This window comes from Phasianus colchicus, chromosome 5 (assembly GCF_987193195.1).
Source record: "Phasianus colchicus chromosome 5, bPhaCol1.hap1.1, whole genome shotgun sequence".
NCBI classification, from domain to species: domain Eukaryota; kingdom Metazoa; phylum Chordata; class Aves; order Galliformes; family Phasianidae; genus Phasianus; species Phasianus colchicus.
Window position 1 is genome coordinate 689,428 of NC_143440.1, and position 13,433 is coordinate 702,860.

Consider the following 13,433-nt stretch of genomic DNA (forward strand, 5'->3'; position numbering starts at 1 on the left):
AAAATAGTTTTTCTGACGGCAGTGTCATTCATAACATACTATAATAAATCTGCACGTAACAATCCATTTCATTTTTAATCATTAGGGTAGTTGCTGTAGCTTTGATGATACTAAAAATATACCAAAATATTTGCTCACCTGCTTTGTCTGTGGATATTTCACTGTCTCTTATTTTCCTGCTGTGTTTTAGAGCCTGAACTCAGGGTTCTGCTGGGCTCCATCCCGCTATACCCAAATGCTGCACAATGCAACAGAGCCGGCAGGAAGGGCACACTTTGGAAACAAATAGTTTCTAAGGTTTCCTGAAAACACTGGGTGGGAAAAAGAAAAAAAACATACAAAAATTCACACACTTCTGGGTCTACTGAAAATACAGTTAGTAATATTGGGAGAGTTCTGAGACAGAGTGAATTTTTAAATTGATTCCAAGTCACTGAGTAAGAGAAATTCAGAATTAAACACCTTGAATTCCCTTGCTTAAGAGATGCTCCAGGTATGTGGCAAGTCTCGTTTTTAAGCAACACTGCTAAAACAGAGATCGACCTCATTTTGTCAGAAAGTGACCCACTCTCTTAATTAAAAGCAGCACATCTGCTTGTCCGCCATCCTGAAGTCAGTGCTTCTGAAAAGAAATACAGCTTCAGCTTCTCTAACGCTAGAGGCTGAAGCTGTAAATTAAACGGGTGTCTAAAAGGGGGTGGAAAAAGCCAAGAAGAGGTAACGGGATTTCCCAAGCCTTATGCTTCATTCCAGTTAGTTCAGGTTGACTAGAGGGTGCTCACTGCCTGCACAAGTGAGAGCAGGTAGCCCAGCACTAACCCATTTCGCAGCACTGCCTGCTGAACGCTGCTTTAAACGTTGCTATGGAGCCAGCAGAGCTCTTCAAGGCATGCTGCCCACTCATCGCCGCCTCTAAAAGGCTCGGCACTTATTCGTGCTGATTTCTTCCTATTTGGTTTCGTGTGTGACCCAACAGTTCTGAAGTTCCAGGTGTCTGGAGATCTCTTACACCTCACCCAAGAACAACTTTTTCTTCCAAGACTCCAACTAAAAGTAATCCCAACTTTCCACTCCACCTCCCATTGTCAATCAGGAGGGCTGCAGAAGCAAAAATACTATTTCAGTGACTTAGGAACAGAGACATGAATTTTGTAGAAAGTTCTCACTGCCAAGTTCAGCTCTCACTCCCTTCATTTTCAAATACAAGAAAGCAGAAGAGACCGCCTCAAAATAAGTATTTGGATTATATAAATTAGCAGCTGGCCATCTGGAGGAACTTCATAACTTTGCTGAAGAAGCACAAGGATGTTTTCTTCACCAGAGGAATCCCATGCCAAGAGTTCTGGAATTCTTGTGGAGCTGCAAGGCAGTGCAGTCAGAGAAGGGGGAAGCTTGGAAAACAGAAGCATGCAAGCCTTTCTGAGATATGGGAGCTCGACAACAGTTGACAAAACCCAGCAGTGAGCGCATAACAGAGAAGCGCTGGTATTGCCACTGGGACATCCTACTTTCCAGCCTGTTCTTTTCCAGATTCCCCATCAGGGACCATGCCAGCGTCACCTGCCCCATCCTGCCACCTGTCAGCAAAGCAGGCCGCCCCAGCCCTGACATTTCCACATTTGCTCCCCCCAGAGCCGTGCTGCCCACGCTATCTGGTACATGCACATCAGTTGTGCACCACAATGCATCAACGTCAGCTCAACTAGAAAGTTTGTTCTAGCATACAGCTCTGCATTTAACATCAGTCCGAAATACAGGGCACAGTGCTATCATTTGGGACTGAATATTTTCAGTGCACTGTTTCTCCTGCTTGCACACAAAAGCCAACAACGAAACTCTCGTTTCTGAAAGCGAGGCTTTGTTGAGAGCATCTCTTTTTACATAACCAGCCCACTGGCAGAACAGAAACCAGCAAAAAGAGGATTTGTGCTTAAACGCAAGTTAAAAAGAAAACCAACATAAGAGCATGACTCCCTAAAATAGCAGGGACAAAAACATTCTAACCAAGCAAGTTTAGGGAAGGAGAGCTCAACCACCCTACGTGTTTGGGTGAGGGTCAGCAGACACCTCTCTACCTCTGTTCTACCCACAGGGGGGTACACAAGCACCGAGCCCCAGGAAGCCCCCATTCAAGTCGGTGGGAGCTAAATGGGAGCAATCAACCCAAAAACAGCTTTTAGAAAATCCCCTCCAGAACACAACGTTTGTTTTGAAGCTGCTGCTCCGAGGCACAGCACGAGGGGCAGCACACACCAACAGCACGATCTCCACGAACGATGCCGACTGCTGGACGAGGGGCTGAAGGCAGTTCCTCCCCACACCCTGCCGATATTTTGTCCCCGGCACCTCGTTGTGTAGCCTCTCTCATTTCCCTCTTTTGGTAGGGAGCCGCCTTCGAGGCAGGAGGGAGGGAAGACGCAAACACAAGAAGCCTCAAACAAAGGAATACCTCAGATGGCAGCAGAGCCCAGCATCGGGGGCAGCCTCCTGAGCAGCGCTTTAACCCCACTTCACTGCAGGGATGCAGCCAGGTGACCCCGAGGCACGCAGACACGCCGAGCCCGCAGTCAGAGCATCTCCCCGAACACAGCCCCTGGGCACAGCCGTGCCACGCCCAGCAGGAGCACAGCCAGCAGCACAAGGCGAGCCGGCAGCGAGAAGCACGGTGCGCAAAAAGCCATTCCTGCTCCGTGTGGTCGCAACACATCCCGGCGCGCTGCTATAAATGGTTGGTGCTGGGACAGGCAGCGCTGTCACCGCTGCCCCGTCCCGCTCCGTTTTCTCCTGCTAAGCTCACAGTAACACCTCGCTCCATTTACTTGCGATCTCACCACGCTGCCTCATAATACAGCCTTGACCTATTTTCCAGATGCTTAATTAATCTCTTTGCTGGCTGCCACGCTTACAAGACAGCTCTTTCTTGTGCGAATTTTAAACTCAGCTTACGGAAGCCTCCCACAAGTCATTCTGTTAAGGAATCGTTACGTCAGAAAGCAACTCGGAGCCCGAGCACCACCGCGTTGTTGTGAAGCCAGGGAGGGCACAAACTTTTCGCGCACGACGCACGGAAGGTAACGCAGAAGCGAAACCGCTGAAACGTGCGCTGCTACCGGCAGCGCGACCGCACGTCGCCGCGCCGCCGCTGCCCGCAGCCCCAGGGCACGGCGGTGCCGACAAGGCAGGGCCGCCCGCGGAAGGTGGGCGCAGGGCTGCGGAGCGGCTTCGGCACCGCCGCACCGACACGGCACGAGGGGAGCCGGCGGCCACAGCGTACAGCGGTACAGCCCGGACAGAAGTGATTTCTGGATAGGGAGACACGCAGTACTCGCGGCTGAGGGGTTTGCATTAAAAGAGAAAAATAATCATAATCATAATAATAAAAAACTCCAAACCGCACAATTTCCAACGGTGCTAATCACACGCTGTGCTGCGATTTCCAGCGGGCGGCCCGGCCCCGCAGCACAGCCCGCGCCCCCCGCTTCCAGCCGCAGCCCGGCCCGCAGCCCCAGCCCGCCCGGCAGCCCGCGGGAGGGGCGGCCCCGCGCTTGTTTACGGCAACCGGCGGCCAGCGACGCGCCGCACAGGCCGGCAACGGGCACGGCGGGCGCGGGGAGCCGCCTCCCACCGCCGAGGAGCCGGGAAAGAAGAAACTTCGGGGCGCGGGCGGCAGCGGGGGGGGGGGGAGGGTGGGGGAAAGCGGAGCCGCCCGGGCCGAACGCCGCGCTCCGAGCAGGCGGCGGGCAGCGCTCATCGGCGCACGGGCGGCGGTGCCGGGCCTCGCCCCGCCGCCCCCCGCGGGAAGAGGCAGCGCCCTTCCCCCCGCCCCGCCGCCCCCCGCTCACCTTCATAGATCGGGCCGCGCTGGCGTCCGAGCCGGAGCCGCCGCGCCGGGCATGTCCGGGAGCGCCGCGGGGAAGCGCCGCGCTCAGCCGCTCAGCCCCGCCGCTCCGGCCGCCGCCCCGGCCGCTGCCATCTTGTCCTGGCGGCTGGGAGGGAAGAGCCCCGGCTCGGCCCGCTCGGCAGCCCGGGCCTCCGCCTCATCTTCCCGGGGAGGGACCCAGCCCGCCCCCGGCCGCCGCCTCCTCCGCCTCCGCCTCCTCCCGCCTCCGCCCCGCTCGCGGCGGCCTAGCGGCGCCCGCCACGGCCCGTCGCCCCGCAGCGGCGGACGAGGCCCCGCCGAGGGGACCCGCGGGACGGGACGGGACGGGACGCGCCGGGCTCCGGCCCCGCTCCGCCGCGGCCCCGCGCCCAGCCCGCGGGGCTCCTCCCGCCGCCGGGCCCGCGCCTCCGCCGCGCCCGCAGCGCCCCCACCCGGCCCTGGCGCGCCGCGGTGGAGCCGCCCTGCCTGTGCGGAACCGCCCGCGGGACGAGCGGCTCGGCGGAGCCCCGCGGCTGTGCCGTGCCGTGCCGTGCCGTCCCGCTAGCTCCCGGCAGCGCGGCGCTCCCAGACGCTCCGGCGTCAGGGAACAGCCGCCCTCCAGACCCGCAGATTAGAAGGTGACAAGGCGAGGGCGACTGCACACCCCAAATTCGTGCGAGGACGAAAGCGGTGCCCCGCCCGGCCCCGGGCTACCCGTGCGCACCGACCTTCCTTCTAGACGCGGCGCGCCGCCAGCAGCGATCCCCGCGCGTTAGCGGCTGCCGTCGGACGGCGCGGCTGCCCCAGCCCCGCGCTGAACTTCAGCGCTCCGCCTCGCTCGGCTCGTGCCGAAGCAGCGCCGTGCGCGCCCCCAACGCCGCGCATCGCTGAAGCGGCAGCGGTCGGCTGCGGGTCCGGCCGACTCCCGCGAACGGCGTCTTCACCCTAAACGGCCCTCAGCTGATGCGGGGCGAAGGAGGAAGCGCTGCTCGCGCGCGGAGCCCCAGCCGAGCGCTTCCCTCCTCCTGCCCGGAGCGGCGCCAACTGCCGCGCTTGCACAGCCACGTGCGCTCGTGTCTTCCTCACTCTTAATTTAGGGGTGGGGAAAAAACAGGTGGGAGACGATGCTAGCAAATTATAGCTCGTAAGAGTTCTCGTTGCACCTTTTTCTAATATTACACATTTTAATAACGCTTGTCTTCACAGCGCTCCTCAAACAATCAGCTTCCTGCACGACTGTTTGCATACGCAGTTCGTTCACGTGCCATCTATGTGCCTACATTTTGAGAACCACCCCTGATTAGTTAAGTACACGACCTCTAAAACAACTGAAGGAAGGAAAGCACTCAGTATCCACCAATTCTATCCCTACGTGTATTTCATCTGCAACAACGAAAGCTGACGGCCTACTGAAATAATAAATATACCCCTCCTCAGCTACTAATTTGTCTTGGCATATTTTGACAACTGGCTTTTTAGGAAGTATTTCAAGCATTTCCCTTATTTTTGTCATCTGATAAACAGTAAGCACGCCCTTGCCCCGTTTCTCCAGGCCGTACCGCCGTGCTGGTGGGCACCTGAGGGGTTAATGCTGCGACACCTGTAAGCAAGGGCTGCTCTGTTTCAGGGCACTTGGCTAACCTGGCACAAGGAGGCCCCTGGCATTTACATTCATTGATAGAGTTCAGCGCTGAAACACACACCTCCATGGGCTCTTTGTTCTGCCTCCTTTCCGTGATGCTGCTCAGGGGAAGAGTAGTTAGGTGTTAGCACCCTGAGCAGAAAGAAGAAACAGAAACCATGGAAGAAGGTATTTCTAATCGATGTGAAAATATGCAGCAAAAGAAGCTGTGAGGACAAACCCGGGCCCGAAGCCCTTGGCAGCACACTTACCAGTGACACTGTGCTATTTTGGTTATCAAAATCCCAAGCGTAGACAGAGACAGAAAACGCTTTGGCTGGAACAATTTGTTTTACTCATTGAGCTGCTATAAGCTGCATCGCCAAATTCTTTTTACGGCCACTGCGAGTTGTTTATATCGGCTCGTGAGTTGTTTACATCTGCCAGGCTCCGAACGCTTGAATGAACCTGAGCATCAGTGTCCTGAACAGGGCTGCTCTCTATGAGGGAAGCAATACTCAGCAGTCAGAAGGCAGGGCCCTGGGGCTGTGCTTCCATCCTTTGGACCTTCCCAGCTGCTAACATAGGAGGGCGATGCCATGAACCAGTGATCCCCTCTCCCTGCATCCAGATAGATTCTCCCGATGATTCCCCTCCAGCACTGAGTCTCTCACTTAGCAGATGAAGCACCCCCATGCAAAAAAGTGCCTACAGCTTTCTTCAGTGAGTCGAATGAGCTCAGTAAGTTCAGCAAGTGTTAGAGCTGACACAAAGAGGAAGGCAGAGCTTTTCTCAGTGCAGCGGTTAGAGCTGCACGGACCTCAGTTTGGTTTTCTGGGTAGAAATGAAGAAGGCCAAAGAACTCAGCAGTGCGATGGTTGGAAACGCGCTGCTATGAGCACTGCAGGAGTGGTCACCCAAGCTGTAGCACATTGACCATGACAAGGAGCAGGCAGGGGGGTTGGAACTAGATGATCTTTGAGGCCCTGCCAACCCAAGCCATTCTGTGATTGTGTGAGTCACTAAAATTAAGCCACAGGAAGCCTCTGATGCTCCCTCTGATGCAACCCAGTGGAAGCGGGTCAGCAGGGTGAGCGCTGAGGATCTGCAAGCCATACTAAACGCGTACTGATGCCACTGACAGTTGGACCACAACTGGTTCTGGTTTAGTTTAACTCAGAAAGGATAACATTTGTTCATTCCAAGGCAAGTTCATTGCTCTGCAATGCAATCAAAACATGGTAATTAGGATTCACAAAGAGGTCTCTTCAGAAATGCACACTTCATCCAAAGTAAAGCAGTAGTCCGGGCACAGCCCTTACCTTTCACACCATCAGGGGAAGCTGTATAACTACACTGTAAGAGTGACACTTACATCTCAAGCAGCAAAAAGGCAGCTTAAGTGTCTTTACTGGGTCATGTAAGAGATGATGCAGCATGGCATATTTCTCAGGTAATGCTTGCATTTGCAGTTTGTTTTTCAGCTTGGGGTTGTTGTCTTGCTGCACCTTGATCCCTCGTTCTTTACGCAGGACGCTGCTGGCTCTGCCAGGATGTTCTCCGCTTTCAGAAGCAGATCACTCCTCATGCATTCATTAGAAAATCCACAGAGATCTTCATGAAACGTACAGTGATGATGTAAAGGTACAGTTGGACACTGGCTGGTCTCAGTTATTAAGCACTGTGGTCTAAGAGTGCCTTTCACATAAGTATACACCACATCCACACTTTTCCTCTCTCTTTCCAGCAGCAAAATAGATCATTAAGACTAACAAAAGTTAAATAGGCACCAAAATGCAATGCTTCTGTTTTTCAGGTACCTGGTGAGGACAAATTGGATATTTTACAGTACCTGAATACTACACAACAAAACTGTGGGAATTTGAAGATAAAATCCTAAAGCAGTCAGTGAGAGATAATTATAAGAGTTAGAATCATATTGATGGATTAAAAGCAACAGAAAACGCAGCTTTAACATTGCTGACTATCACCTACATTTAATCCAGCACTCAAGTTGTAACAACAACTGGTTACCAAATAAGCAATAGCAAAACACTGGACAAACGTATTTTTACTTAAAAAACTACAAATACACTGAAACACTTTCTTCTATGACAGAGAAAAATAACTTGCTAAAATAAAAAAAGAAAAAAACAAGCTTATTTCAAACTCAAATTCCTATGATGCAGTGTCGGCCTGTAAATCTTTTAATAGAAAAGATTGTATTTTTTACTGTTGTTTTAAAAACGAGCATCATTTCTACCCTACCCTTATGAATACTCACAGGGTGCCATCCACTAATATTACCGACCAGTTCATTTTTACAGTTGAGCAATGGCTTCTTTTTTTAGTGGCTGATACATTGCAAGATCAAGGGTTGCAGACAGATGAACACCACAAATGTTCTGGCTGACCTCACTTTCCAGAATGCACCATTCCTACAAACAAACGTCATTAAACAGAAGCGGGCCGTCAAACTACTGAATTTAAACATAATCTTCTGTTACTCAATGAGTTGATGCTTATTAGTAGTCTAATGACTTCAGTAAAACCTAAGGATTACAGGGGATGCACTGTTAGTGTGCATTCCAAAGCATTTTGAAGGAAATGGTCAGATCCACTGGCTCCAGGCAGGGGTCCGTGCTGTGTGGCAAAGAGGAGCACCCCTACCTTCCCTGACACCTCCCTCCCTGCTGCTATAGGAGGGAACTTGGACTCCAGAGCTTGCTTCCAGCCCCTACGATTCTACAAAGCGTAGCTGTGTCCCGGCAGTGCTCAACTGCATCCATGCTTGTAGCAGACCTGCTGGAGGGCAGCCCCAGCACCTCACCATGGAAGCACGTGGGCACAGCCAGGTGTGCCTGCAAGGTCCTGTTACTCACCTGTCTGCGGCTCACAGCTGCCCTGAGAGCAGCCCTACCGAGTCAGCACAGAGGGCTCCCAGCCCTGCAGCCTCCCACAGGACTTTCACCCCTGTGTTTTCCTGCTTTTAAAAGCAGCTATATCTTAAAGTCTTCCTCATCTCCCCCCTTGAGATGTCATTAGAAGAATATTTTTACCTGACATTCGTCAAATATTTAAATTACCACATTAGAGACTCTGGTCTGAAATGAACAACAGAAAAGACACGTTCTAATTACACGAGTTATGAAATAAGATCAAACCATTGCAAGGAAAAAACATTTCCTCGTTTAGCAAAGAATGTGTTCTCATATGAATTTGTTTATTCACATACACAAGTATTCCAATTGATTTTTTTCCAAGTATTACAAAACCAATCTGCACTTATTTTTTGTTACCTTCTGCATCCATGTTGCCTTTATGTTACAATCGGGGTGAAGGCAGTCAGGAGTCAGTTTATTTTTCTGGCTTTATGACATTTTGATATAATTGGCACTGTGTTACTGGAACAGAGACTACCACCCTGCATATAGATGTGCTGATGTTTAATAGAAGGTGAGGGAGCAGAAGTGGACAGGAAAATGGCAAATCCACACCTTTTATATATGGTTATAGACATCGTGTCACGTCCCACAGCACAGTGAATGGTGATGAGATGCAACAGGTGAGAAAATGAAGGAGCAGAGACTGCAGAGCATCTGACATTACCACTGCACCAAGACGACTGAGCTTTGCTGCATCATAATGAGAATCTACTGAATACATACATGCAGATGTTACGTTATCCTCAGGCTTTTGCAACAAAAAATAAAAGCCCTCATCATCAGATTAGATGTTATTTGACAGAGACCGAAGCTCTCAAGAAAAGCAGAAAACTGGAACTGTTGTAAAAACGTTGGGTTCTGCCAGCACCACACTTGTGGCTTGGGACTGCAGTTTATGCAGGTCTAATGCTCACTGAACTTCAAGAGCATCTGCAGATAAGTTGCTTTCTTATAGAAGCTGCATCTCTCTAAAATAAGGTAATGTGCTGCCACCTGTTATGTCTGCCAGGGATTGAAGAACTTTTATTGTGCCATATTTAAAAAGAAGAAAATGCACAGCTATTCTGGGCAATTATTATTCAATGTGCAAATTAATTCATAATTTCCTGGTTCAAAAAAGAAAAAGCACTCCTACAAACTTATTTTTCTATATGCAGTTTACAAAATAATGTTTAAAAGAGAAAAAAATACAGTTTGAACACAGCCAAACTTTTTCAATTCAGCTTTGTAAATGTTAAGCCCTGTTGCAGTAAATGCTCACAGTGCATGAAGCACAGGCATTTTTATTCTGAACAATCAGTCAAAAAGTGCTGACAGGACATCGCGTGAGGAAGCCTGTCACCTATCACCTGTGTTTCACCAAATAGCTAAAAGCAGCTCAAGGTTATAGCTAAATGGGCAGGTTTTAGGGCTCAGACTGAAATGCCTTGATATTACAGCATGAAAAGGAGCAATAAGAGAGCACTACTCGCTCAGCAGGGTGTTTGAATGGAGTTGTTTTTTTTTTTAACATACATGAATTCTTTGAACATATTTTAAGCCCTGCTTTTGTCTGGCTTTACTCACATCAATCTGTGCCTTGTGAAGACAGATGACAGGGAAGGGAAGGAGGCCAAGGTGTTGCGGAACACAGCCCCAGGCCAAGGAAGCAGAGGGTGCAGGTGTCTGGGCAGCCCTGGGCATCCAGCTTCAGCACTCAGCATGGCAGCGCCGCAGGGATCACACACAGCACCAAACCCCACCTACAGCAGCACGCCAGAAGGAGCCCTCCTGCTAGCAGCTGCCTTTTGCTTTCCTCTGCATGCCTCGCACCTCCCCTTACACCACGTTCTGCCTTCCGGATCGTCTGTCACAGAACATGACTGTCATCACCCACAGCACCACCGGCCGTAATCACAACATCCTCAGGAAAGGGCGAGGGGACCAGCAGCATCAGGGGCTGAAACCACAACACCCCACTGAAGCTAATGGATGGCTGTGGACAACACAAGCACTGTTGGCCAAGCGGGCTCCTGATACAAACCCATTGTGATCAGCAAAATTATTTCCAGGATGAGAAAGGCTCCAGATACTTACTGGTTACTGAAGAAAATCTGCGCATATTTTTTTATCCTGTTTGTTATGTTCTCAGCTAGTAAGAGCAGAGAAGAAAGTTCCTTTTTCATTCAAGCATCTCCTGATGCTTTGTGTATAACTACTATGTAAAACTCAATCACCATCACCATGCATAAATTAAATTACTAATTAATGAGTCACTATAAACGCATGAGATATCAGCATTAATTTTAATAGGTGTAGAAACAATAGTGCCAGTAGAGCAGCCCCAGTTATAGACCAGAATTTCAGGGTCAGAAGTCACCTAATACACAAAACGAGAAGAGTTTCTTAAAAAATGCTAGAGAGTTTGCTACCTAAGTACTAGATGAGAGACAACAGATGGGTTCAGATAGGAAAAGGGTACATGAGGAAAAAGGAGCCAGTGCTGGCCAGCACTCCAGGCAGAGCCTACCAGCACACCAGCTGCCCACCTGCCTCAGGAGCCCTTCCCTGAACAACAGGGAGCTGCCACAAAAACATGGACGTTGCTTTTCTGTCCGGCACCACAGCAGCTACGTACTGGTGAACTTAAAAGCAGCGTAAGTATCTTGGTTCTACCTATGCAACCATCAATCATCAAACATTCTTTACCATTTAAATGCATTCCTTCAACAGATGCAAATTCATCTGTTACACTAGAAACTAACTACTCTTTCACAGCAGGGCGTGAGTCGCTCTCCATTCATATTTTATTAAACAGCTGTATCAATTACATGTGTGAAAGATTGCTCTAGATGCTTATATAAGGCTTTTAAGCCAGAATAGCATTTCATTCAGCAGATGATATGGAAAAGCACTAGTTGAGTTCAATAATTACTTCTTTAATTTTCTCATATTTCAATTCCAAGCACAGAATATCACATTAATTAAAAATACAATAGTTACCTAGTTCTTCAATGGTGTGTGTTAGCATCAGGCACTTAAAACTAATTTAATCACTGTCTGTAGCCTTTGCACTAAGCGGTGCTTAAATTAAGCTGGTTAACTCCTGTCCTTTAACTGATTTGGTTTGCGTACCTAAGAAACAAAAAAAAAAAAAACACCAAAAACCCAGCTCCTGGTTGTACTTCTGATAATGACGACGGAGTATCAGGATTGCAGCAACCTGATCATTTGTCCTGTTCCCCTTTCGTTTCAGTACCAGCGTATTTCAGCAGCAGCCTTCAGAATGCCTTCTGGACGAGCACTCAATGCTATCATTTCCAGCATCGATTGCATTTATGTTATTTACAATTACTTTACATTGACTTTTGTACCTTATCATCATCCTCACTAAGTGGCTGTAGGACCAAGCTTACTCATGAACACATCTTTGGCAAAGCTTCTTTCTGTATATTGCTCTTCATTTAGTTTCTTCCCAGGTTTTAATTTTTATAGCTTGACATTTATTATACAACCAACAAAGTTGTGGAGCTTCAAAAGTGATTTATATTTTGAGACCTCTTTCTAACTTTCTAATTCAAGCCTTAATTTTGAAACTAATTTAACATGAAAAAGTGAAATCTGTTTTTTCACCCTATTCCAAAGTGGGTGAACAAGCTCAGAGGATTGTTTTATCTAGTGTAGAAACCATACATTTTTACAACTAAAAGTAAGCTGTGACATGAAATATACCCAGCACTGCTTGCAAATTAGTTAACTTCAAGTCCACAAAAGCACCCAAATCCTTAATTTCAGAAATAACAATGAGAAGTTTACTACTTTTTCCCAGAAACCCTAAAATAATTTGTTCCCTCTAATCCTCTGCTTACTAGCCTTGCTTAGCTGGTGCTCGGAAACGAGCTAACTCATCCCCAGATAGACTTGCCTTAAACAGCCAAGAAAAAAATCCTTCAAGACGTATCTAGACGGCCCCAGCAGTGATGGAACAGAAGTACATTGGGAAAAAGGTGATTTACATGCAACTGTTTGATTACATTGCAACACGATGACATTATTTATTGTAAATGCCTATAAAAAAGTCACTGTACTTTCATGAATCCTTCCAATTCAGTTGAATTGGTCTTTCTTAATGGAAAACCAGGTTTAATCAGTATTTCCCAGAAAAGAATGGTAAATTCTGCAAAACATGCTGAACCTAATTTAGGTTTTAATCAAAATAAAAACTCTGCTAATATTTTATTCTGTATGGGAACCCTTCAGACATAATCCCATCCCCAGCACCGTGCAAGTACTGCAAATCATGCGCACGTTAACAAAACCATGCTGCTTCCCCTTCCATTGATGGTCTTTTCTCATCACTAAAGCTCCAGAAGATGAGTGTCTCACTAGGCCAGCTGCTCCAGCAGCTAACTAAAAATGCCTCAGTACCAGGTTCTGACCAAGCCGTAGCTCAGCAAAAACATGCTCACTGCCAAGTGTGCAATCACCATATAGCTCAGTTCCATCAAATGCTGCTTAGCAGGATGGGAGTGACAGCCACTAGGAACAGCAGACCTGTGGAGCTGCACCCAGCCATCACCTAGATTATCCTGCTCTTCCTAGCAACAAACCGATGGTATTTTGCCAAAGCCGTGCTCTTTTGAATGATTTTCAAACCATCCTTTTCATGGCAAGAGAGATGCACAGCGACACGTTTTTCCATCATGATCAGAATTTCCTCTTGCAATGTCATTTTGAGGAAGGGCCAGACCACACTCCCTGTGTCCACAGTAGCTGTTGTTGCTTTATGTCACTGCTTTATGTCGGCAGTAGGGCAGGACTGAAAAGCAGCCAAGGAATCGAAGGGGAATGATGGAAAGTCATGCGATTTTTTCCCATTAGTAAGCTTTACTGTAAGTTCACTTCACAATTCAGGGAAATAACAGAGCCCTGTAGCAGTCTGGCAGTACAAAACCGTAGGTATTATCAGCAAAATTTTGATTTTCACTGAAGAAAAGGTATTAAACTTCACAGCCCTTTAGTGCAGCCA

The 13,433-nt window shown here is 48.7% G+C and overlaps 1 protein-coding gene across 8 annotated transcripts in view; it reads right to left on the minus strand.

Moving 5' to 3' along the window:
• Window positions 1–13,433, minus strand: part of HIPK3 (homeodomain interacting protein kinase 3) — an 87,726-nt gene that overhangs the window by 53,567 nt on the left and 20,726 nt on the right. The window contains exons 1-2 of one of the 8 annotated variants that reach the window (XM_031607333.2): window positions 3,398–3,523; window positions 139–311 (exon numbers count right to left, since the gene is read on the minus strand). The exons of 1 other annotated variant lie outside the window; for it this stretch is intronic. The gene's annotated coding sequence lies outside the window, so the exon portion shown is untranslated. Of the gene's footprint in view, window positions 1–138; window positions 312–2,449; window positions 2,471–3,392; window positions 3,524–3,842; window positions 4,043–4,587; window positions 4,870–13,433 lie in introns of those variants that run through there. 6 more of the 8 variants (XM_090142086.1, XM_031607334.2, XM_090142089.1 and 3 more) reach the window with 6 other exon arrangements.